General features: G+C 37.6%; 1 protein-coding gene and 1 pseudogene across 2 annotated transcripts in view; both read right to left on the bottom strand.

Moving 5' to 3' along the window:
* ZC3H12B (zinc finger CCCH-type containing 12B) overlaps positions 1-27,653 on the bottom strand; it is a 463,619-nt gene that overhangs the window by 21,439 nt on the left and 414,527 nt on the right. The window lies entirely within an intron of this gene.
* LOC129024108 (AP-1 complex subunit mu-2-like) lies at positions 17,657-19,140 on the bottom strand (annotated as a pseudogene).

Raw genomic sequence — 27,653 nt, 5'->3', positions numbered from 1 at the left:
GTTGCCCAGGCTGGAGTGCAATGGCATGAGCTCAGCTCACTGCAACCTCCACCTCCTGGGTTCAAGCAATTCTCCTGCCTCAGCCTCCCAAGTAGCCGGGATTACAGGCATGTTCCACCATGCCCGGCTAATTTTGTATTTTTAGTAGAGACGAGGTTTCACCATGTTGGCCAGGCTGGTCTTGAACTCCTTACCTCAGGTGATCCACCTACCTCGGCCTCCCAAAGTGCTGGGATTACAGGCGTGAGCCACCACACCCTGCCTCGATTCTGTTTCCACAAACAAGAAAAACCTCTAATGGTTTGAAGAATGCTATGGATAACTGCATGCTTACTTTAGGAATCACATTTGGAAACAGAGCCAAATGTAATCAACATCTCAGAAACGACATTCAGTCAACATATAATGACTCCTGGAATGATTACATTACCATTTGCGACTTTAAAAATTTCCCTTAGTGAATTAGTCAACACATAGACACCAATTTCCTTATAAGTTCCACATTTACTATCTGACTTACAATTTATTTTCTTCAGAATAATTTCTAGTGTACACAGGATATTGAAATATTTCCCCTGGATTTATTCAAAGCTTCAAAATCACTTAAAACCAACTGTTTATAAGATTAAATGTATATTTTCTTGGCAAATGGGAGGTACCTGTAAAATATAAGCTAGACTACTCTTAGCTAGTGGACTAGCTAGTATGAATGCTAGATAGTATGAATGTTTATTTCATACTATCAAATATTTAGTTCTGTCCAAATTGTCATTGGTGTGAATAATTTCACCATGCTTATGTAGACATACAATAGCAAATTTAAATTCAGGGAAAATATCACAAACATAGGAAACCCTTATTGAAATTACTTATTATTATGGAAGTTTCCTACTCAATAACCTAAAGTAGAAGAGAAATAAGTGGCTTAGCAGAAATAAACTCAGATTTCTCTTTCAAAACCTTAAGCAAGAATATCTTAAGTAAAATGTTGGTGATCTTTCCTAAAACCTGTGTAAGTGTGAAGGTGTCATGTGTTTGTCTATGTGTGTGTGTTTCTTTTATAATGCAAAAATCCTTGGGACAAGATAGCAAGAGTGTGTTTTTATTCAAAAGAACAGTCCCTGAGTGCCAGAGACTGTGCTAAGCCCCAGGGTGAGAAAGATAAACCAGAACCAAGCCTGTCCTCAAGAACTCAACCAACTAGTAAAACATTGGCTAGAAGTGACCCTAGAAATGCACTTCTATAGAAGATGAATATTTCAATTACAGTTCAAGCTGGGATACTCTTGTGAATGAAGGGAGTGTTTACTAATAGTTATGCAAGAACAACAGGCATAAACTAGGGATGTCTCAGGTAAACCTGGGTATATGATTGGTCACCTAAGTTACTTGCAAATTTTCATTGACATACAGAAGAGGAAATACTCAACTCTGTCAGGGTGGGAGATAGGTGTGGTGGTTGAAGAGATTAGGAAAGAATTCAAGAAGCATATAATATCTAGTCATCTGCTGACATTACTTAATTAATTCATTCAAAAATATTTATTTAGTGCCAACTATGCACCAGACAACATGTTAGAAGCTGAGGATATAAAATAAGATGAGGACTCTGATCTCAAGGAGCTTATAGCGATGTGGTGAGGAATGGGGAGACAGACAATAATCAAATAATCATATAATTCATAATTATAAACTGGCTAAGTGATTAAGCATTAAAAAGCACAGGGAGCTATGAGTTGAGCCTTAAAGGAAAGAGTTAAAATTTGCTGGGCAGGGAAGACTTTTTAAAATTACAAGTATATGAAGATTAATATGATATAGTGCCCTAGTCAACACCTCATGCCTAATATTATTGGCAAGGAGTAACAAATGAAAGCATTGAAGATGGCTAAAGCAAAAGAGTCACTTTTGCTCAAAAAAGAAAGGTGATTGGGAAGAAAAGTTTCAAAGATGTTGTTTTAGCTTATGACGTGTTAAAAAGGGTTGTTGGCTGGGCACAGTGGTTCAAGCCTATAATCCCAGCGCTTTGGGAGGCCAAGGCAGGAGGATCGCTTGAGCCCAAGATTTGAGATCAGCCTGGGCAACAGATGGTGAAACCTTGTCTCTACAAAAAAATACTAAAATTAGTCAGGCATGGTTGCACAGGCCTGTAGTCCCAGCTACTCTGGAGGCTGAGGTGGGAGAATGGCTTGAGCCCTGGAGGCAGAGGTTGTAGTGAGCCAAGAGGGCACCACTGTACTCCAGCATGGGTGACAGAGCCAGACTCTGTCTCAACAACAACAAGAAATAGAATTGTTACCTTTTATTGTTACTGTTTGAAAAAATCCACAAATGAATGCATTAAAGACTGGCATACTTTGGAAAATCACATTAGTCAGATGAAATTATAGAACTGGATGTAATTTGTTTTAAGAAGCTAAGAGCTTTGTAACCAGATAGCCACGTGTGGAAGATACAGAGCTTGCCTATAACTTGTTTAAGAATATGATCAAGCAAATGATTGCAAATTTGCATCTGAATCTAAAAAAAGCAGAGAAACATATGCAGGCAAAATCTGCTAAAAGTGACCTCGAGGAGGAATTTCCACCAAGAAAAAAAAGATCAAAGTCTTCTACTTTCTTTTCTCTCCCACTAATCTTTTTATTAGGAAATACAACTTATTCAGCTTGCATTTGCATAGAGAAATTTTCCAAGATGAGTCTTCAGGTTCTACTAAAAACTTGACTTCATCTTTTCCAGAATCTGCCAAATGACATCCTATACAGAGGCAGAAACATCTGGCCATTTCTAGTGAGCCAAAACCTTTGGAAATGTTCAAGAAAGCCCATTAACCACATAGAACAGAGTTACCCAGCAGTAATCAAGTCAAGAACAAAATAGTAAGTTCTCAATTATCTGCAGGTGGCCAAGCCACTTGTTATTGTGTTTTGTAAATGCATGTTTTGATAGAGACTTAGGGATGCCTACTTAGACAGCTGCCCTTCCCGCCACTTCTAGCAATTTTTTTTCATGAAAGGCATTCTCAAAGAAAATACACATATCAAAAATTATCTGCTGTGTGGGATTTCTGGTGGGCCCAGATAATTGAGAAATGACTATAGTTCAATCATCATAAGAATACTAAGCTTTATTTTCTTGGTTTCTCCTCTGAACTGGACCACTGTTTTTAGAATTACTTTTTTTGTTAACTTTTATTTTAAGTTCAGGGGTACATGTGCAGGTTTGTTACATAGGTAAACTTGTGTCATGGGGATTTGTTGTACAGATTATTTCATCACCCAGGTATTAAGCCCAGTACCCATAGTTATTTTTCCTGATCCTCTCCCTCCTCCCATCCTCCACCCTCTGTTAGGCCCCAGAGTGTGTTGTTCCCCTCTATGTGTCCTCAAAGACCTAAAGACAGAAATACCATTTGACCCAGCAATCCCATTACTGTGTACATACCTAAAGGATATAAATCATTATATTATAAAGACACATGCACGTGTATGTTCATTGCAGCACAATTCACAGTAGCAAAGACATTCAACTTAAATGCCCATCAGTGATAGACTGGGTAAAGAAAATGTGGTACATATACACCATAGAATACTATGTAGCCATAAAAAAGAATGAGATCATGTCCTTTGCAGGGATATGAATGGAGCTGGAGGCCGTTATCCTTAGCAAACTAACATAGGAACAGAAAACCAAATACTGCATGTTCTCACTTATAAGTGGGACCTAAAGGATGAGAACACATATAATTAGCTTCTAAGAGAACAAATTCAAATCTGTATCGTATCAAATAATCACATTTTACTTTAAAATGGCAAATAAAATAAGTTATAAAACTTCGATAACAGTAATAATATATAAACAATCATTTACATTTGCATTACATCTTAGAGTTGCCTAAGAGCATTCACATATATGCTCTCAATAGAGCCACATAATTACCTACACAATCCAGTTTTGAGATGTTATGACTTATATAGCCCATCTCCAATCCCCTGTGTCAAGCACATCAGCTAAAGAAGTTACACAAGCCCCTGAAAGAGCTATAAAGTAAAGGCTTTCTCAGATACTTTGGAGATAAAAGAGTTTGAAAACTTTACTGATTCTCAAAATGAAAAGGTTCACATAAAGGCACTCTGAGAAAATTGAAAATTCAAATCTTTCCATTTTTATTTATAATAAATAAATCACATGCAGGAATTATATCATAAAGGAGGTAAAGATTGTTTCTTAACCTCCAACTATACCCATCTGTTTGTGTGCTCTTGAATAGTTTATAGGTAGTAACACTTAGCAAAGAAACAAGTCTAAGAAAGCATATTTTCTGTGGTTTGTAAAAATGGGATTTCCCTCAAGCAATTAGAGCACTCTTGTCAGCCTATCTGGTTTTACATTACCATCCAAACAAAGTTGTTTTTTATATTTTACCCTCAATGCATTCTCAAAATGATACATGTCACAGCAAAAACTGTCACAATCAGAGCTAAAAACAACTGAGCTTATTCAAAATTTAGGATTTCATTTCAAAGGAGACCCAAGAGCTTTGTATGATTAAACTACGTCAATTCTTGTCCTCCCACTCCCGCACCAAATGTTGAAGCTTTAGACAAAATGTTTACAAAAAAGTAACAGTCTGTTGATTTTCATTACTCATTCATTTTTTTCAGGACTTCAAGCAAAGTAGACACACAATATTTTGATTTCAAGACCCATTATTCCCAGGTTTTGAACAGGGGCTCATTTTTCTGCTACCTTCCACAGTCACGTGTTCCATTAGAAAGGACGTATGTCTCCAGGATATCTAAAACATTTAGTACTACACACACTCTGTTGTCCAAACTAATTAAAACCACATTGTTAAATGTAACCTCAATTTATACTTGATTCAATCTTCCCCCACAAAAACATTTCTAGTGCTTGACACTCCAGAAGGACAAGAAAACTGTAGGTTACATACTTACTATTTTCTTCTCTCTACATAAAGAAGGTCTAGGAAAAGATCATTTCAAATTCATGCAGAGAAGCTGCATCGTATGCTACAGGAGACGGTCTCTGCTAGAGTAAGGGTTCAGTGAATGTGTGTTCTCTGGCCATTAGTGACAGCTGAGGAGCTGTTATGAAAGTGGCTTCTTCAGAAAACACACCCACTTCTATGATTCATTGGTGAAGTTTATTTTTTTTCTCTCTCTCTCCTCCTCTTCTGTCTTCTTTCTCTCCTCCCTCTCTTTTTCTTTTTGTGCCACCTATCCCCATCCCAAGACCCTTAGTCAAAAGCTATAGGGAAATATGGCTATGTCATTCTATAACTTATAGTAAATTGGAAAAAAAGAGTGCCTTTCTTATGACTTTCATAGTGATAAATATATCTTGAGCATCTCATTCAGTTAACAACACTGGGCTTGATCTTTCTTGATTCTCTCCAATTTAACTGCTTTGTTAAATGTATGGAATAGAGTACACCCTATTTTCTCTCTTTATAATTAAATCATTAGCCAGAATGAGAAAGGACACAAGGTTCGGGGCAATTCTGAGGGGTAGCGGCAGGATTGTAGCCATGACATCATCAGCTGAAGTCTAGTTAGTTCCAAAAATCTCCCAGATGAAATTCGAGATATATTGGGTGGCAAATAGGAGTAGGAGGGAAAGAGGGAATAGAAGGATCATAGAGGTTACAAGTTTTAATTGTTATTATTTCAACTAACATGCTGTTTGTTGTCACTTCCTTTCTCAAACAATTATATATTGCTTTTTTTCAAGAGCTGCTCTGTTTTATCTCAGCTGCAGGAGTAATTCTGTGGCCAGCAAAGTACATAAGAAACACAGTTTTAAAAGTATTTCAGAGGCTTTCAGAACAAGGAATGCTTAATAATGCATTCTTGTTATATTAAATATGTCAACCATATAATGACATAGGTACACTCTTGGCTGTCCCCCCATGAGTTGAGGATGCTGGTAATCCTTGAAGGCTCCCTGCAAGAATGGTAAGAGGTGTCTTAGTATAGTGAGAAATCTGCATTTGGAGGAGGAGTCAGGGTATTTGGGTTCAAATATTCCCTCTACCACTAATTTTTAATTCCCATCGTGGATACTAGGTACTTAGCACTGCTCTAGGTGCTGAGGCTTCTAAAATAAATAAGATGCAGTCCCTGTGAGGTGCTCACATTCTGGTAGGTGAGATAAACATGTAAACAAATAATCACAGAGCATAGAATATGTTCTCGTAAGGTTGTTTATAAATGCTAGGGGAATACCAAGGAGGTGTAAGAGGTAAGTAATTCTTCTGTCTGAGGTAAGAGAGGTGAAATTTGAGCTGGTTTTATCAGGAAAGGGGGAGTGAAAATGGGGAGGACATGCTAGGCAGATGGTATCGCATATGAAAGGGCATGGAGGTGTGAAAGACAATGGTGAGGTCAAGATTAGTGAGTAATGCTCTCCACACTAGTTCTCTCCCCTCTAGTTCACCCACTTAACTCCTGCTAGTTGTAACATTTGTTTCTCTCCCCAACTAGACAGTGAACTCTACTAAAAGTAAGAACTGTCCACATTCATGTTTGTATCTCTGCTTTCCCCAATCCCAACACCTAGCATACCTTTATGTATGTGATACGTTTTCAATGAATATTTTATTAAATATTTCATCCTTGTAGTACTCTTTTTTTTTTTTTTTTTTTTTTTTTGAGACAGAATTTCACTCTTGTTGCCCAGGCTGGAGTGCAATGGCATGATCTCGGCTCACTGCAACCTCCGCCTCCCAGGTTCAAGCAATTTTCCTGTCTCAGCCTCCCGAGTTGCTGGGATTACAGACATCTGCCACCATGCCTGGCTAATTTTGTGTTTTTAGTAGAGATACGGTTTTGCCATGTTGGTCAGGCTGGTGTTGAACTCCTGACCTCAGGTGATCCGCCCCCCTTGGCCTCCCAAAGTGCTGGGATTACTGGTGTAAGCCACCGCGTCTGGCCCATCCTTGTACTCTTATAGCCTCTGGCATACTCATAGAAGCCTGAAGTGAAGTTCAGCTGATCAAAATTATAAAGACCATTTGACATTAGACTAGTTATATATAGCCCTGGCTTTTACTCAAATAGTGGTAAGTTGGGTTAAAATGATTTCTTGTGAGTCATTGATTATCCAGGAAAGATATAATTAAAAATCTGTCTATGAGTGACTTTGTATTTCAGTTAACATTAATATCAGCTTGTTTAGAAAGCACTTTTTTTCCCACAGTAGAAATTAAAAATAGTGAAAACGATGTATAGTAACAAACCTCCAAATGTTTAAAAGTTCATGTAATTATATTTATGCCATGAAATCTTTTGATAGTTATATAAATTTAAATATACTAATGATGATGTCAGTGGGAACGACAGTGAAAGGACCTTAAAAAATTTGCTTGTCAGTAAAAGCAATGACAACACTGGCAAATTGTTAAAATCAACTTTTCCAGAATTCTGTTAGGCAGGAGAATAGGGTCTGGAAGTAGGGAACATAAGGCGAATTCGTACTTCAGCTATGGCAGGAAATATCATCTCCATAGGGTGTAGGCCAAGTAAATAACTTTGTAACTCTACTTCATCCTCTTCATTTACATAGGGTGTACCCCAAGTAATCAATGGAATCCTCTAGAGGGTATTTAAACTCACTAAAATTCTGTAATGGGGCCCTTGAGGCCCTGTGCTCTGGCCCGCTCCCACACTGTGGAGTGTACTTCAATTTTCAATAAATCCCTTCATTCCGTCCTTGCTTTGTTTGTGAGTTTCGTTCAATTCTTTGTTCAAGACACCAAGAACCTGGACACCCTCCACTGGTGACATCTGGAACTTAACGAAAGGTTTTCAATAACCCAAATAGTGTTTATTTAGTCAGGTGCGGTGGCTCTCACCTGTAATCCCAGCATATTGGGAGGCTGAGGCAGGCAGATCACCTGAGGTCAGGAGTTCAAGACCAGCCTGGCCAATGTGGTGAAACCCGTTCTCTACTAAAAATACAAAAATTAGCCGGGTGTGATGGCAGGCACCTGTAATCCCAGCTACTTGGGATGCTGAGGCAGGAGAATTGCTTGAACTCAGGAGGCAGAGGTTACACTGAGCTGAGACTGTGCCATTGCACTCCAGCCTGGGCAACAAGGGTGAAACTCTGTCTCAAAAAAAAAAAAAAAATACAAGTAGTGTTTATTTAAACAACAACAAAACAAAAATTCAAAGGCCTGGCTGAACCTCAGTAAGAATAGGAAAATTTGTGGCATTTGAATGTGCTCTATTCCCGTCTCCTCTTCCCAGAAACATGGTGGCCTTGAAAGCCAACAGCCTCACAATCACAGTAGCCATGAGAATTAGCAGCCTAGAAGCCAACAGAGGAAACTCAACAAATTTAGAGCTTCTCCAAAGTCCCATCTCTATAGAATTATTATTATCTGACCTGTCTGAAAGTTCCTTGGAAAACCTGACTTTTTCAAGGGCTTGTGTTTATTTTATGTGATTTAGAGCTCACTAATAATGAACAGCTTTTTCCTCAGGGATGTTTGTTGAAAACAATTAGAGACACTTGAAAAAAATATCACAGCTGCCTGAGGGGGTAATGACAGCTAGAGCAAACAAGAAGTTGACCAAAAAAACTTTAAAGGAAAAGCTGGGAATCAGATGTCCATAAGGGGCTTTGAAAAGCTTCCACATATTCCTGGGGATCTAGAAGGACACATGCTTGTGTAAGGTTGTGCATGTGTTCATGGAAGACCTGAAAAGTCCCTTATCCCTCACCTTTGGTTGACATTAAAGGTTTATGTAATCAGGAAGTGAAGGCTATAGCAAAGTTGTCAAATGCTTTCTAGGTGTTGAGAGTGTGCCACAATATGCATGCAAAGCCTCTTGGCAAAGGGAGGAAGACTTACTGGTTCAAGGCATTTAAGAGAAATGTTTTTGAACCAATAGCTGACAAATAAGCTATTCCAAGAAGAGATGTCAGTGGCCACACACAACAAATAATACAGACGTTTAAGAATTACTTCACAGGTCACTAAACAACAATTACAAAAACAAACCTTAGGAAGAAGAGAGAATCTGATTTCCAAGGTTGCCAATTATATTATTTAAAATGTTCAGTCTTCAACAAAAAAATTATGAGATATGCAAAGAAACAAAAAAAGTATGGCCTATATAGAGGGAAAGAAAAAGTCAATAGACATGAACAGACACGTCTCAAAAGAAGTCATTTATGCAGCCAAAAAACACATGAAAAAATGCTCACCATCACTGGCCATCAGAGAAATGCAAATCAAAACCACAATGAGATACCATCTCACACCGGTTAGAATGGCAATCATTAAAAAGTCAGGAAACAACAGGTGCTGGAGAGGATGTGGAGAAATAGGAACACTTTTACACTGTTGGTGGGACTGTAAACTAGTTCAACCATTGTGGAAGTCAGTGTGGCGATTCCTCAGGGATCTAGAACTAGAAATACCATTTGACCCAGCCATCCCATTACTGGGTATATACACAAAGGACTATAAATCATGCTGCTATAAAGACAAATGCACACGTATGTTTATAGCGGCACTATTCACAATAGCAAAGACTTGGAACCAAGCCAAATGTCCAACAATGATAGACTGGATTAAGAAAATGTGGCACATATACACCATGGAATACTATGCAGCCATAAAAAATGATGAGTTCATGTCCTTTGTAGGGACATGGATGAAATTGGAAATCATCATTCTCAGTAAACTATCGCAAGGACAAAAAACCAAACACTGAATGTTCTCACTCATAGGTGGGAATTGAACAATGAGAACACATGGACACAGGAAGGGGAACATCACACTCTGGGGACTGTTGTGGGGTGGGGGGAGGGGGGAGGGATAGCATTAGGAGATATACCTAATGCTAAATGACGAGTTAATGGGTGCAGCACACCAGCATGGCACATGTATACATATGTGACTAACCTGCACATTGTGCACATGTACCCTAAAACTTAAAGTATAATAATAATAAAATTTAAAAAAAAAAGTCAATAGAAACCATCCCTCCTGAGTTGGGCATAGTGGCATAAGCCCATAGTCCCAGCTACTCGAGAGGCTGAGGTGGAAGTATTGCTTGAGCCAAGGAGCTCAAATCTAGCCTGGGCAATAAAGTGAGACCCCATTTCTTTAAAAAATATTTTAAAAATACTGTCCCTGTGCAGGCCCAGATGTCAGGCTTACTTGACAAATATTTTAAATCAGCTGTTTAAAATATGCTTAAAGATTATAAGAAAGTATGTCAAAGAACAAAAGGAATGTAAGATGTCTTATCACATAGAGAATATTAATGGAAATTCTGAAGTTGAAAAGGACAATAACTGAAATAAAAAATCCACTGGAGAGATCAACAGCAGATTTTAGCTGGCTATAGAAAGAAGCATCAAACTTTATGTTGATAGGTTAAATGAGATTACCTAGTCTGAAGGGCAGAAAGAGAAAATAAAGAAAAATGATCAGAGCCTAAGAGACCTGTGATATATCACCAAGTGTATACACACACACACACACACACACACACAGGAATGTTTTTGAGTTTTTCCAACTTTGAGTTTGTTGAATTTTTTTTTTTTTTTTGAGACAGAGTCTTGCTCTGTCACCCAGGCTGGAGTGCAATGGCATGATCTCAGCAGCTCACTGCAACCTCCGCCTCCCATGTTCAAGTGATTCTTCTGCCTCAGCCTCCGGAGTAGCTGGGATTACAGGCACCTGCCACCATGCCCGGCTAATTTTTGTATTTTTAGTAGAGACCTGACCTCAGGTGATCCACCCACCTTGGACTCCCAAAGTGCTGGGATTACAGATGTGAGCCACTGTGCCCAGCCTATTGATCTTCTTGAATGTGTGGATTAAAGTTTTCCATCAAATTTTGGAACTTTTCAGCCATTAGACATCAAATATTTTTTGTTTTTTATTTTTCCTCTACTTCACACAACTCCTGTTTGTGTGTGTGTGTGTGTGTGTGTGTGTGTGTGTGTGTGTATAATGCTTGTTTAACCTCCTTGTAAAGTTTGTGTCTTCTAGGTTGCAACAGTCCCACACCAAATGATGGTCATGCAAGGATTCCAATCAATCCCTGCCTCAGATTTAGACTCTCCTGATGACCCTGCCTTGGATCCCCTAGACCAGTCAGCCAGAGATTTCCATGCCCTTGCTAGGCAGTGCCATTACCCCTAATCATCAGGAAGGAGGATGAACAAAGAATTCCAGGCAGGCTGTTCATGGTGGCTCATGTCTGTAATCCCAGCACTTTGGGAGACTGAAGCAGGCAGGTCATTTGAGGTCTGGAGGTTGAGACCAGCCTGGCCAACATGGTGAAACTGTGTCTGTACTAAAAATACAGACAAAAAAATTAGTCAGGAGTGATGGCGCATATCTGTAGTCCCAGCTACTCGGGAGGCTTAGGCAGGAGAATCGCTTGAACCTGGGAGGCAGAGGTTGCAGTGAGCTGAGATCATACCACTGAACTCCAGCCTGTGTGACAGAGTGAGACTCTGTCTCAAAAAAAAAAAAAAAAAAATTCCAGTCAGCAGTTTCACATGACTAGAGGCTATGGGCTGATAAAACCATGAAAAACAGGGTGTGGAACAAGTTGGCTAAGACTGACTGAATCCAATATGGTGCTGGATTTGACCTAGGTTTCACCTAGGACCTCTCTATATACTCATTAACATACTAAATCACACACCCACCAGCACCATGACAGTTCTGAGATTACCTATTATTGGTGTAAAAATGAGTGGCACCACAGTTCTGAGAAATCTTCACCTTTTTCCAGGAATCTTCATAAATATTCTACTCCCTGGTTAAATAAACCCATAAAAGTAGAAGCTGAAAACTCTATTGTGTGACTGACTCTTGAATATGCCTGCATGCCTCTTTCTTGAGTGTGTACTTTTCACTTTGCAATAAGTCTCTGTACTTTCAAAAAAAGAGAGAAAGAAATTAAAAACCCAATAAAGAACTTCAACAACATAATTGATCAAGAAGAATCTGTGAACTTGAAAATAATTGAAATTATCCAGTTAGAAAGACAAAAAGTAAAAAGAATCAAACAGACTGAAGAAAGTCTGTGTGACTTACAAGATAGTATAAAAATATAATGTATACATTATAGAATTCAGAAGGGGCAGTGAAAAAAAGGAGTAGAAATCTCATGTAAAGAAATAAATGAAAGAAGACTTTCCAAATCTAGGGAGGAAAATGAACATGTAGATCCATGACGTGAAAAGAATCCCAAATAGATCTTCACTGAGACCCATTATAATCAAATTGTCTAAAGTCAAAGATGAAGAAATCATTTTGAAAGCAGCAAGAGAAAAGTAAAATCTTGACATGTAGCGGATTCCTGTAAGACTATCAGTGGATTTCTCAACAGAAACCTTGCAGTCCAGGAGATCTGGTTTGGCTCTATGTCCCCACCCAAATCTCACCTGGAATTGTAATAATCCCCACGTGTCATGGGAAGGACCCAGTGGGAAGTAATTCAATCACAGGGGTGGGTGTTTCCCATGCTGTTCTTGTGATAGTGAATAAGTCTCAGGAGACCTGATGGTTTTATAAAGGGGAGTTCCCCTGCACATACTCTCTTGCCTGCTGCCATGTAAGACATGACTTTGCTCCTCCTTTGCCTTCTGCCATGATTGTGAGACTCCCCAGCCACGTGGAACTGTATGTCAATTAAACCTCTATATAAATTACCCAGTCTTGGGTATGTCTTTATTAACAGCCTGAGAATATACTAAAACAAACAAGGATGAAGAAATAATTTTGAAAGCAACAAGAAAAAAGTGAATCTTCACATGTAAGGGATCCTTGTAAGACTATCAGTGGATTTCTCAACAGAAACCTTGCAATCCAGTAAAGAGTAGGAACACATATTCAAAGTCCTGAAAGAAAAAAAAAAAACCTGCCATCAAAGAATACTATATCCTGCAAAATTATCCTTTAAAAATAAAGAAGGGAAACCTTTTCCCAGACAAACAAAAACTGAGGGAGTTCATTGCCACTAGATCTGCCTTACAAAGAAATATTTATGGGAACTCTTCAAACTGAAAGAAACACATGCTAAATAGTGATATGAAAGCATAAAATAGAGATATATAGATTAATGTAACAATGTAATGGTGGTGCATAATTTACTTTTAGCCTTTATATAAAACTTAAAAGATAAAAATTTTTAATGGATACAAAATATAAAAAAGCAGATTCTGAGTACACGAACACAAAGTGTGTGTGTGTGGAGGGATGTAAAAGTATAGTATTCTTTGTATGATATTTAAGCTACATTGTTATCGACTGAAAATCAAAGCATAAAACTAGAATATATTTTATGCAATCCTCAAGGTAACTGCCAGAAAACCTTTAATAGACACACAAAAGATAAAGAGAAAGCATCAAAGCAAATCACTACCAAAATAACTCATCAAACAACAAAGGAAGAGGCTGGGTGTGATGGCTTATGCCTGTAATCCCAGCATTTTGGGATACCAAGGCAGGCGGATCACCTGAGGTCAGAAGTTCGAGACCAGACTGGTCAACATAGTGAAACCCTGTCTCTACTAATACAAAATTAGCCAGGCATGGTGGCATGAGCCTATAATCCCAGCTATTTGGGAGGCTGAAGCATGAGAATCACTTAAGCCCAGGAGGCAGTGGCTGCAGTGAGCCGAGATTGTGCCACTGCACTCCAGCCTGAGCAACAGAGCGAGACTCTGTCTCAAAAAAAAAAAAAAATGGAAGAGAGCAAGATAGAAAAGAGAAACAAAACATCTGCAACATAGACAGAAAATAATTTAAAAATAGCAATAGTAAGTACTCACTTATCAGTAATTACCTTAAATGTAAATGGATTAAACTCACCAATCAAAGGCAGAGTATGGCTGAATAGATTTTTTTCTTTATTATAGAAATCCATTGCTTGCTAATGAATAGATTTTAAAAAAACAGGATCTAGTAATATGCTATCAATGACAGTCACTTTAGATTTAAGGGCACACATAAGCTGAGAAGTGAAGGGGTGGAACAAATATTTCATGCAAATGGTCACCAAAAGAAAGCAGGAGTGGTCATACTTATATCAGACAAAATATATTTTATGTTTAAAACTCTAGAGACAAAGAAGGTCAACTATGTAATGATAAAAGGGTCAATTAAGCAGGAAGATAAAACAATTATAAATATATACACACCCAACATCTGAGAACCTAAATATATAAAGCAAATATCAACAGATCTGAAGACAGCCATTGACAACACAACAATAGTAGAGGACTTCAATACCCCATTCACAATATCAGATACAGCATCCAGACAGAAAATAAATGAGGAAACATCTGGCTTGAAAAACATTACAAAACAAATGAAACTAATAGACATACATGGAACTTTCTACACAACAGCAGAAGAATACACATTTTTCTCAAGTACACAGGGAACATTTTCCAAATAGATCACATGTTAGGTCACAAAACAAGCCTTAACAAATTTAATAAGATCAACATCATTCCAGGTATATTTTCTGACCATAATGAAAAAAACTAGAAAGCAATAACAGCAATATATATGCTATGGGAAACAAGAAAAGGATAACAAGGAAAGGATGAAGATTATCATCACTTCTACTCAACGTGGTACTGGAAGTCCTAGCCAGAACAATTAGGCAACAGAAAGAAATAAGAGGCATCCCAATCAGAAAGGAAGAAGTTAAATAATCTCTGTAGGTGAAAGACTTATACACTGTAAATTATAAAACATTGATGAAGGAAATTAAATAAGACACAAATGAAAAGACATCCCATATTTTTGGATTGAAAGAATTAATATTGTTAAATGTTAAAATGTCCATACTACCCAAAGTGAGCTATACAGCAAACTTAATCTCTATCAAAATCCACTGACATTCTTTACAGAAATGGAATACACTCCATAAATCATATGGAACCATAAAAGACCCTGAATAGCCAAAGAAATTTTGGGCAAGAGGAACTACGATGGAGGTATCATACATCTCAATTTAAAAATATATTACATACTGGGTGTGGTGGCTCATGCCTGTGATCCCAGCACTTTGGGAGGCCGAGGTGGGTGGATCACCTGAGGTCAGAAGTTCAAGACCAGCTTGGCCAACATGGTGAAACTCTGTCTCTACTAAAAATACAAAAAAATTAGCTGGGTGTGGTGGCATGTACCTGTAATCCCAGCTACTTGGGAGGTTGAGGCAGAAGAATTGCTTGAACCCAGGAGGCAGAGGTTGCAGTGAGCCAAGATCGTGCCATTGCACTTTAGCCTGGGCAACAACAGTAAAACTCTGTCTCAAAAAACAAACAGATATATATATATATATATATATATATATATATATATATATAAAAAACAAAGGTATGGTAATCAAAACAGTATGGTACAAGCATAAAAACAAACATAGGCCAAAATAACAGAATTGAAAACAGAGAAATAAATCCACACCATTACAGTCAATTGATTTTCTACAAAAATGCCAAGAATGCACAATGGGGAAAACAGTCTCTTCAATAAACAGTTATGGGAAAACTGAATATCCACATGCAGAATAATGAAGTTAGACTATTATCTCATACTATACAAAAACCAACTCAAATTGGATTAAAGACTTAAACATAAGATACAAAACTGCTGAATTAACAGAAGAAAACATAGGAAAAACATCTTGACTTGGTCTGGGCAACGATTTTTTGGTTATGATCCCAGAGGCACAGGCAACAAAACCAAAAGTAGACAAATGGGATTATGACAAACAAAAACAAACAAACAACAAAAAAACAAAAAAAAACCCAACTTCTGTACAGTAAAGGGAACAATCAACAGAGTGAAAAGGCAACCTATAGAAAAGGAGAAAAATATTTGCAAAACATATATCTAATAAAGGATTAACATCCAAAATATATTGAGAACACTTGCAACTCAATAATAATGAAAATAAATAACTCAATTTAAAAATGAATAAAGGACCTAAATAGACACTTCTCCGGATAACACATATACTCAGCAGAAACCTTACAAGCCAGAAGGAACTGGGGTCCTATTTTTAGCCTCTTTAAACAGAATAACTGTCAGCCAAAGATATTTTTATGCAGCAAAACTAAGTTTCATAAATGAAGGAGAAATAAAGACTTCAGACAAGCAAATGCCGAGGGAGTTTTTCACTACCAGACCAACCCTACAATAAATGCTAAAGGAGTTCTAAAATTTAAAACAAAAGATAGATATGTGCCAGGATACCTTTGAGAGCATAAAACTCACAGGTCCTATAAAATAATAACACAATGAAGAAAACAAAACATCTAAGTAACATTCCTCATAATGACTGGAACAGTACCTCACATTTCAATATTAATATTGAATAAAATGATCTAAATGTTCCACTTAAAAGATACAGATTGGCAAAATGTATTAAAAAACACAAACCAGCTGGGTGCGGTGGCTTATCCCTGTAATCCCAGCACTACGTGAGGCGAAGGTGGGCAGATCACTTCAGGTCAGGAGTTTGAGACCAGCCTGATCAACATGGTGAAACCCTGTCTCTACTAAAAATATAAAAACTAGCCAGGCATGGTGGTGCATATCTGTAATCCCAGCTACTCAGGAGGCTGAGGCAGGAGAATCACTTGAACCTGGGAGGGAGAGGTTGTGGTGAGTTGAGACTATGCCACTGCACTCCAGCCTGTGTGACAGAGTGAGACTCTATCTCAAAAAAAAAAAAAAAATCACAAACCAAATATCTACTGTTTCAAGTGACTCACCTAACATGTAAAGATTCTTTAGACTCAAGATAAATGGGTAGAATAAGATATTACATGCAAATAGAAACTAAAAGCAAGCAGGAGTAACTATTCTTATATCATAGAATAGACTTTAAAGCAACAACAGTTAAAAAAAAAAGACAAAGAAGGTCATTATATAATGATAAAAGGATCAATCCAACAAGAAGATATATGTACCTAGCTCTGGAGTCCTCAGATTTATAAATCAATTATGAGACTTAAGAGAAGAGAAAGCAACATAATAATAGTGGGGAACTTAATCCACTGACAGCACTAGACAGCTCACTGAAGCAGAAAGTAAATAAAAAAACACTGGACTTTAATTGCCCTCTAGAGCAAATGGACCTAAGAGATATTTAAAGAACATTCTACCCCCAAACTGCAGAATATACATTCTTCTCATCAGCACATGGAATATTCTTCAGTATAGACCATATGATAGGCCATAACACAAGCCACAATACATTTTAAAAAATCAAAATCATATCAAGTATATTCTCAGACCACAGTAGAAAAAAACTAGAAATCAATTCCAAAAGGAATCCTCAAAACTATACAAAAATGTGAAAAATAAACAATTTGCTCCTGAATGATTTTTGGGTTAAAAACGAAATCAAGATGTAAATGACATCCTAAAACTCAGACCAGTGGGCCAGCAGGGCCTCTGGGCTCAGCAGCTATGAAGGAGGGACCCACAACACCCCCTAAGGCAGGTCATTGCTAGAAGGCACTCAGGATGGGGTACTTCAAGCCCCTCTTGTATTTCTTCGAATAAAATCAGGGGGACAAGGGAAAGCCCCAAGGGTGAGGACGGCAGGGAGACTCCCTCCTAGCCTATGGATTAAGGAAGAGGTGAGGAGGGGGCGGGTGCTGGGAACAATAAATTGCTAAGTCCAGAGCCCATCCTCACACACACATACACACCCACATTTCCTCCCTCTCTAAAATCTGCAGCAGGGACTATACAGAGGCCCCGTGTTCCAGCCCCCATCTCTTCTCCCTTTCTGTTGGTAGGAAGTTCCCAATGACCACTCTGCGTGATGTAGCGAAGCCAGGGCAAGACCTGATAACCTCTTTTCTCGATGATCTTCATATATCAGACCTGGATCCCAGAGACCGTGGAGTAGGGGATCTCAGACTTGACCCTAATAAGGGGCTGGCCCTCCACCTCCTTTTTCTCCACTCTAGGGAGGCCAAAGTAGGCTCACATCAGGTACTTCTTGCCCCCTCAGAAGGACTTAATACTCCAAATAACGATGTTTTTCTCCAGCACATACTTGGCACTGCACACGCTGGTCTTCAGGTGCGGGGAGTCGGCATCGTTGGGTATGGGTACAGACATCTCCACACTATTGGCCACTGACTGTTTCTTAAACTGCCTCTTGATCTTTTTTGTTTTTTGTTTTTGTTGTTGTTTTGAGACGGAGTCTCACTCTGTCGCCCAGGCCGGAGTGCAGTGGCGCAATCTTGGCTCACTGCAACCTCTGCCTCCCAGGTTCAAGCAATTCTCTTGCCTCAGCCTCCCAAGTAGCTGGGATTATAGGCACGTGTCCACACCCAGATAATTTTTGTATTTTTAGTAGAGATGGGGTTTCACCATGTTGGCTAGGCTGGTCTTGAACTCCTGACTTCAAGTGATCCACCTGCCTCCGCCTCTCAAAGTGCTGGGATTACAGGCGTAAGCCTCAGCGCCTGGCCTGCCCCTTGGTCTTGACAATGATCTCCACATGGCTGTGGGAGAACTTCCCAAGGACAGAGTCAATCCAGGTCAGTGGCTAGACCTGGGTGCTGAGGCAGTAGTACGTGAGCTCAAAGTCATCAATGGGCGAGATGGTGTGGTCATTGCCAAAGCACGAGAGCAACATGCTGGAATTTTACATCCTCCAGCTCTACCAGTTTGTTCTTGTGGCAGCCAGTGAGCTCGAAGAGCATGTAGTCATTGAGGCCCAGCCGCAGCTCTGGCATTCCCGACAGAAACACCTTGAGCTTGATGGTGCCAAAGATCTCACTCAGCAAAATGCTGCCTTTGGCATGGACCAGCAGGTTGGCAGACTCTATGACATCGATGAAGACCTCATTCCTCTTGTATTTGATGCCCTCGGAGCACCAGGACACAGCGTTGTTGATGGTGAGTGGCACCTGTGACTTGCCCCTTTGCAGATTGTTGCTCTGCTGTGTGGCGTACTCCTGCAGGATCTTGCTGTTGGTGGTCTGCTAGAAGCCTAAGTCAATTAGCTTGTTCAGTAACTCCTAGGCAATGACAAAGTTGTCCTGGATGCTGTCCTACTGTAGCTCCTTAAAGAGCGAGGTCTTTATCGATGTCATAGAGCCTGCCAAAGAACTGGTTGTATGAAGAAATACAAGAGGGGCTTGATATCCCCCTCGTTAGTGCCTTCTTGCAATGACCTGACTTAGGGGGTATTGGGGGTCCCTCCTTCATAGCTGCTGAGCCCAAAGTCCCACTGGCCCAGTGCTCGGAGTTTTAGGGTGTTGTTAAAAAGATGAATCTAAAAAATAAGGAAAAAAAAAAGAGAGAAAATTTCCATACTGCACAAAGCAATCTACAGATTCAGTGCAATTCCTATCAAAATACCAACATCATTTTTCACAGAATTAGAAAAAACAATCCTAGGCCAGGAGCGGAGGCCGAGGCAGGCGGATCACGAGGTCAGGAGATCGAGACCACAGTGAAACTCTGTCTCTACTAAAAATACAAAAAAAAAAAAAAAAAAAAATTAGCTGGGCGCGGTGGTGGGCGCCTGTAGCACCAGCTACTCGGGAGGCTGAGGCAGGAGAATGGCGTGAACCCAGGAGGTGGAGCTTGCAGTGAGCCGAGATGGTGCCACTGCACTCCAGCCTGCATGATAGAGTGAGACTCCATCTCAAAAAAAAAAAAAAAAAAAAAAGAAAGAAAGAAAAAACCATCCTAAAATTCATGTGGAATCAAAAACAAACCTGAATAGTCAAGGCAATCCTAAGCAAAAAGAACAAATCTGGAAGCATCACATTATCTGACTTCAAATTGCTCTACAAGGCTATAGTAATCAAAACAGCATGGTAATGGTATAAAAGTAGATACATAGACCAAAGAAAAAGAATAGATAACCCAGAAATGAAGCCAAATACTTACAACCAACTGATCTTCAACAAACCATATGAAAACATAAATTGGGGAAAGTACACCATATTCAATAATTGGTGCTGGGAAAAGTAGACAGACACATGTAGAAGAAAGAAACTGGATCTCTATCTCTCACCATCTACAAAAATCAACTCAAGATGGATCAAAGACATAAATCTAAGACCTGAAAACATAAAAATTCTAGAAGAAAACACAGGAAAAATACTTCTGGACATTGGCCTAGGCAAAGAAGTTATAAGTAAGACCCCTAAAACAAATGCAACTACAACAAAAATAAATGGGACCTAATTAAACTAAAAAGCTTCTGCACAGCAAATGAAAGAATCAATAGAATAAGCAGACAACCCACAGAATGGGAGAAAATATTTTTAAACTATTCATCTGACAAAGGACTAATATTCAGAACTACAAGGAACTCACACAAATCAGTAAAAAGAAAAATAAACAATGCCATCAAAAAGTGGGCAAGTGATATGAGTAGACATTTCTCAAAAGGAGATATACAAATGGCCAACAAACATATGAAAAAATACTCAACATCACTGATTGTCAGGGAAGTTCAAATTAAAATAACAATAAGGTATCGCCTTACCCTAGCTAGAATGGCCATTGTTAAAGTCAAAATGCAAATAGATGTTGGCTTGGATGCAGTGAAAAGAGAATGCTTATACGCTGCTGGTGATAATGTAAATAGTACGTTCTCTTTGAAAAATAGTTTGGTGATTTCTCAAAGAACTAAAAGTAGATCTGCCATTCAATCCAGCAATCCCACTACTGGGTATCTATCCAAAGGAAAAGAAGTCATTATATCAAAAATATACCTGCACATGTATGTTTATCACAGCACAATTCACAATTGTGAACTGTGGCACATAAGTGCCCATCAACAATTGAGTGGATAAAGAAAATGTGGTACCTGTATATCATGGAATACTAGTCAGCCATAAAAAGAATAATAAAATAATGTCTTTTGCAGCAATTTGGATGCAGCTGGAGGCTATTATTCTAAGAGAAGTAACTCAGGAATGGAAAACCAAATATCGTATCTTCTCACTTATAAGTGGGAGCTAAGCTATGGGTATGCAAAGGCATACAGAGTAGTAAATGGACACTGGAGTCTCAGAATGGGGTAGGTTGTGAGGTTAGTGATGAGAAACTATTACCTGGTACAATGTCCATACTCTAGTGATGGGTGCACTAAAATTTCAGACTTCACCACTATACAATTCATCCATGTAACCTAAAAACATTTGTACCAAGAAAACTATTGAAATATATATATATATATACTTTTATATATATATCGTTACATATATAAATATATAGAGAACAAAATTTAAAAAATACAAATGCCCAAGAAGTATAAGAAAAGGTGCTCAAAATTATTAATCAGGAAAATGCAAATCAAAAGCACAATGAGATAACACCTCACACCTGTTAGAAAGGCTATTATCAGTATGATGAACTATAACAAGTTTTGGGCAGGAAGTGAAGAAAAGAGAACCCTTATATATTGTTGGGAGAAATGGAAATTGGTATGCTTTATGGAAAATAGTATGGAGTTTCATTTCAAAATTAAAAATAGAATTACCTTACAATCCAGCAATCTCACTTTTGAGTACATAGGCTAAAGAAATAAAATCAGTATCTTGGAAAGAAATCTGCAATCCAATGTTCATTTGAGCATTATTCACAATAGCTGAGATGAAGAGAAAACCTTAATGTCCACTGATGGATAACAGGATAATGATAATGTGAGATCTGTCTATTTATCTATCTAATAATAATAATATGATATATATAGATAATGTGAGAGATGTGAGATATATAATGGAATATTGTTTAGTCCTATAAAAGAAAAAATCATTCTATTTGTGAAAACTTGGATGAATCTGGAGGGCATTATTCTAAGTTAAATAAGCCAGATGTAGAAAAATATATACCCCATGATCTCACTTATATGTAGAATCTAAAAATGTCAAACTAACAGAAACAGAGAGTAGAAGAGTGGTTACTGGGGGCTGGAGAGAGGAAGATGTGGGAGGATGTCTGTCAAGGGGTATAAAGTTTCAGTAATAATGAAAGACAAATAAGTTCTGGTGATCTAATGTACAACAATATCACTATAGTTAACAATATTGTATCATATACTTGAAATTTGTTCAGAGGGTAGATTTCAAGTGTGCTCATCACACATAAAAATGATAACTATGTGAGGTGATAGATATGCTAATTAGCTTTTTTGGGTGACTATTTTACAATGTGTGTGTACATATATATATGAGTATATTATATCAAAAATATATATATAATCATGAAGTTGTATGCCTTAAATGTATATAACTTAAAAATGTTAAATATACCGAAATTTGGAAAAAATAAAAGATATTAATATAACCTGCAGAATAATCTCTATGAAAATAACTCAAAAATATAATAAAAGAGATAACAAGAGATTAAAATAGTACACTAGAAAATCACTATTCAACACAAAATAAGGCAGTATTGGATGAAAAGAGTAAAAAAATTATCATAATACATATAGGAAATAGAAAGCAAAATAGCAGAAGTCCTTCAAAATCAGTAATTACATTCAATGTAAATGAATTAAACTCTCTAATTAAAAGACACAAATTGGAAGAATGGATTAAAAGACATGATCCAAATAAATGCTGTCTGCAAGAGACATACTATAGGTTAAAAGGCACAAATAGGGTGGAAGTAAAAGAATGGAAAAAGATATACCATGCAAACAGTAGCAAAAAAAGAGCTGGAATGGCTATACTAGTATCAAATAAAATACACTTTGAGAAAAAAATGTTACTAGAGAAAAAAAGTGGCACTTTATAATCATAAATGGATCAACCAGTCAAGAAGACAATGCAATTATAAATATATATGTACCTAGTAACACAGCCCCAAAATACATAAAGCAAAACCAGACAGAACTGAAAGGAGAAACCAACAATTCAACAATAATATTTGAGATCTTTAATACTCTCTTTCAATAATGGAAAGACCAACTAAGCAGAAGATTAATAATAAAACAGATGATTTCAACATTTCTACAAACCAACTAACCACAACAAGAATCTACAGAACATTACATTTGACAGCTGCAGAATGCTTATACTCCTCAAATACATATGGTAATATGTTAGGGCATACATAAGCATCAATAAATTTAAAAAGATTGAAATAATATAAATTATGTTCTCTATAAAATGAAATTAAATATACAATTAATGATGAAAGGAAGTTTTTAAAATTCAAAAACATGAAAAATATGTGGAAATCAATCAGATGATTCTAAATAATCAGTGGCTCAAATCAGAAACCACAAAGGAGATTAGAAAATACTTTGAGATTAATCAAAACAAAACCACATTATACCAAAATTTAGGAAATGCAGCAAAACAGTGCTTAAAGAAAAGTTTTCTACCTATAAAAACCGACATTAAAAAGAATAAAAATATCAAGTCAATAACCTAACCATTCACCTTAAGAAACAAACAAACAAAATCACAACAAAAGAAACTAAACTCAAAGAGAATGAAGAAAATAATAAATATTAGAACATAAATAAATACATACAATAAAACAGAATAAATCAATAAAAAGTAGTTTTTTTTGACAAAAATCAATAAAATTGACAAACCTTGGCTAGACTGACAGAGATTAAAAAAAGGAAACATAAATTACTAAAATCAGGAATAAAAGGGGATATTAATGCTGAACTTACAGAAATAAAATTATATGGAAATGCTGTAGTATGAATATTTGTATTCCAACCAATTATATAATTTAGACAAAATGTGCAAATTCCTAGAAAGACAAAATACTAAAATGGACTCAGGAAATGACTCGAAATCTAAACAGACCTATAATAAGTAAAGAGATTGAATTCATAATCAAAAAACATAAGAACCCAGTTAGGAAGTCAAAGTATCCCAGGGAAGCTCAAAGCTAAGAACAGCTGCATTGAAATAGGTATGAAAATGCTTTTAATTTTATCCATATCAGGCCCTCTCTCAGGTTAACACATCTCCCATTGGGAGCAAAAGTCCAACATACATTTTCTCCTTTGAGAGAGTAAGAAAATAGTAGAACATATATCTAACATTCTGACTTTTTGGGAAGCTGCTGTTTTTGTCTCACTTGACTCAAACAACTTATGGGAAACAGGAATAATTTGGATGGTTAGGAGCCACTAAGAAAAAAGAGGGCCCAGGAGCTGTGGCAGCACCAAAGAACTTGTAACAACAAAGACAGAAGCTGATACAGCTTGGCAAAACTGGGAAAAAGCAACTAGCTCATGGCTTCAGCAGTGGGAGAAGAGAAAAGTGAAATGTATATTCAATGGTCTGGCTCCTCGGGGAGCTGCCTAAAAAGACTGGTTTCTGTCTTGCGTGACTTAGAGTGGTGACAAGAAACCAGCATATTTTGAATGCCTGGGAGCCACTGAAAACAAAAGAATGCGCAGTGGGAGACACATATACAAAAGAGAAGGTGATGTAATGACAGAACAGGGAAAGATGCAGCTGCAAGCTTAGGAATGCCAACAGTCACCAAAAGCAGGAGAGGCAAGGAAGAAATTCTCTCTTATAAACTCTGGAAAGAGTGCAGCCCTGCCAACACCTAGATTTCAGACTTCTGGCCTCCAGAATTGTGAGAAAATAAATTTCTATTGACCTAGCTTGTTACAGCAACCTCAGGAAATGAAAATAAGAAACTTTCTGAAAGCCCACTAATTCACTTTTTATTTTTTAAAAGGAATCATAGATGACATAAAGAAATGGAAAAACATCCCATGCTCATGGGTGGGTAGAATCAATATTGTGAAAATGACCATACTGCCAAAAGCAATCTACAAATTCAATGCAATTCCCATCAAAATACCAGCATCATTCTTCACCATTTATTTTCGATTCAAGGGGTACTTGTGCAGCTTTGTTACATGAGTATATTACATTATGCTGAGGTTTGGGGTATGTTTAATCCCATCACCCAGGTAGTGAGCATAGTACCCAAGAGTTAGTTTTTCAACCCTTCCCCACATTTCTTCCTCCCCCCTCTAGTAGTCCCCAGTGTCTGTTGTTCCCATCTTTATGTCCATGAGTACTCAATGTTTAGCTCCCACTTATGTGTGAGAACACACACTCTTTGGTTTTCTGTTCTTGCATTAATTCACTTAGGACAATGGCCTCCAGAAGTATCCATGTTGCTGCAAATGAAATGATTTTATTCATTTTTATGGCTGTGTAGTATTCCATGGTGTATATACACCACATTTTCTACATCCAATCCACCATTGATGGACAACTAGGTTGATTCCATGTCTTTGCTATTGTGAATAGTGCTGCAATGAACATGTGAGTGCACGTGTCTTTTTGGTAGAATGATGTGTTTTCTTTTGGATATATACTCAGTAATGGGATTGCTGGGTCAAATGGTAGTTCCGTTTTAAGTTCTTTGAGAAATCTCCAAACTGCTTTCAACAGTGGCTGAACTAATTTACATTCCCACAAACAGTTTGTAAGCAAGAACCTGCCTTTTAAGGTCAAGCTATACTTCTTTCAAGCTACACAACTTCAGGGATGTCTTTTAAGTTCTCTGAGCAAATAAAACATTACTTTTAATCTATCTGATTAATGAAGTTTTTTATTTTACTTTTATTTTATTTTATTTTATTTTATTTTATTTTATTTTATTGAGAAGGCGTCTCGCTTTGTCCCTCAGGCACAGTGGCTTGATCTCACTGGAAATTCCACCTTCCTCGTTTAAGCAATTCTCATGCCTCAGCCTCCCGAGTAGCTAGGATCACAGGCGCCTGTCGCTACGCCCAGCTAAGTTTTGTATTTTTTAGTAGAGATGGGATTTCAACATGTTGGCCAGGCTGGTCTTGAACTCCTGAACTCATGTGATCCACCCGCCCCAGCCTCCCAAAGTGCTGGGATTACAGGTGTGAGCCACTGCGCCTGGCCTTGAAGTTTTTAAAAATGTGGTAATACCCAGTGCATAACAGGGTGAAGAAATAGGCACCTGAATATGCTCTTGGTGGCATTTTATTATATTTTTAATAGGCAATTGAATCATATTTATTAGGGTGGATTGGAAAAACAGCCAAATTCTTTTGATCTTTTTTCTTCAATGTTATAATTAACCACATCATTTAATTTTTTTAAGGTAGAGCTTTTTATATTTATTTATTTATTATTTTTTATTTCAATAGGTTTTTGGAGAACAGGTGGTGTTAGTGGTTATTTCTGAGATTATTCTTTTTTTTAAATCCTGAATTATTTGAGTATAAATTATTTTTTTATTATTTTATTTTATTTTATTTTATACTTTTAGGGTACATGTGCACAACGTGCAGGTTTGTTACATATATATACATGTGCCATGTTTGTGTGCTACACCTATTAACTCATCACTTAACATTAGGTGTATCTCCTAGTGCTATCCCTCCCCCTTACCTAGACCCCACAAGAGGCCCCAGTGTGTGATGTTGCCCTTCCTGTGTCCATGTGTACTCATTGTTCAATTCCCACCTATGAGTGAGAACATTTGGTGTTTGGTTTTTTCTTCTTGTGATAGATTGCTGAGAATGATAGTTTCCAGCTTCATCCCTGTCCCTACAAAGGACATGAACTCATCATTTTTTATGGCTGCATAGTATTCCACGATGTATATGTGCCACATTTTCTTAATCCAGTCTATCATTGTTGGACATTTGGGTTGGTCCCAAGTCTTTGCCATTGTGAATAGTGCCACAATAAACATACGTGTGCATGGGTCTTTATAACAGCATGATTTATAGTCCTTTGGGTATGTACCCAGTAATGGGATGCCTGGATCAAATGGTATTTCTAGTTCAAGATCCCTGAGGAATCGCCACACTGACTTCCACAAGGGTTGAACTAGTTTACAGTCCCACCAACAGTGTAAAAGTGTTCCTATTTCTCCACATCTTCTCCAGCACCTGTTGTTTCCTGACTTTTTAATGATTGCCATTCTAACTGGTGTGAGATGGTATCTCATTAGGTTTTGATTTGCATTTCTCTGATGGCCAGTGATGGTGAGCATTTTTTCATGTGTTTTTTGGCTGCATAAATGTCTTCTTTTGAGAAGTGTCTGTTCATGTCCTTCACCCACTTTTTGATGGGGTTGTTTGTTTTTTTCTTGTAAATTTGTTGGAGTTCATTGTAGATTCTGGATATTAGCCCTTTGCCAGATGAGTAGGTTGCAAAAATTTTCTCCCATTCTGTAGGTTGCCTGTTCACTCTGCTGGTAGCTTCTTTTGCTGTGCAGAAACTCTTTAGTTTAATTAGATCCCATTTGTCAATTTTGGCTTTTGTTGCCATTGCTTTTGGTGTTTTAGACATGACATCCTTGCCCATGCCTATGTCCTGAATGGTATTGCCTAGGTTTTCTTCTAGGGTTTTTATGGTTTTAGGTCTAACATTTAAATCTTTAATCCATCTTGGATTCATTTTAGTATAAGTTGTAAGGAAGGGATCCAGTTTCAGCTTTCTACATATGGCTAGCCAGTTTTACCAGCACTATTTATTAAGTAGGGAATCCTTTCCCCATTGCTTGTTTTTGTCAGGTTTGTCAAAGATCAGATAGCTGTAGATGTGTGGTATTATTTCTGAGGGCTCTGTTCTGTTCCATTGATCTATATCTCTGTTTTGGT

Source organism: Pongo pygmaeus, chromosome X (assembly GCF_028885625.2).
Source record: "Pongo pygmaeus isolate AG05252 chromosome X, NHGRI_mPonPyg2-v2.0_pri, whole genome shotgun sequence".
NCBI classification, from domain to species: domain Eukaryota; kingdom Metazoa; phylum Chordata; class Mammalia; order Primates; family Hominidae; genus Pongo; species Pongo pygmaeus.
The sequence above is the reverse complement of the archived record's forward strand: the minus strand, read 5'-3'. Positions and strand labels throughout refer to the sequence as shown.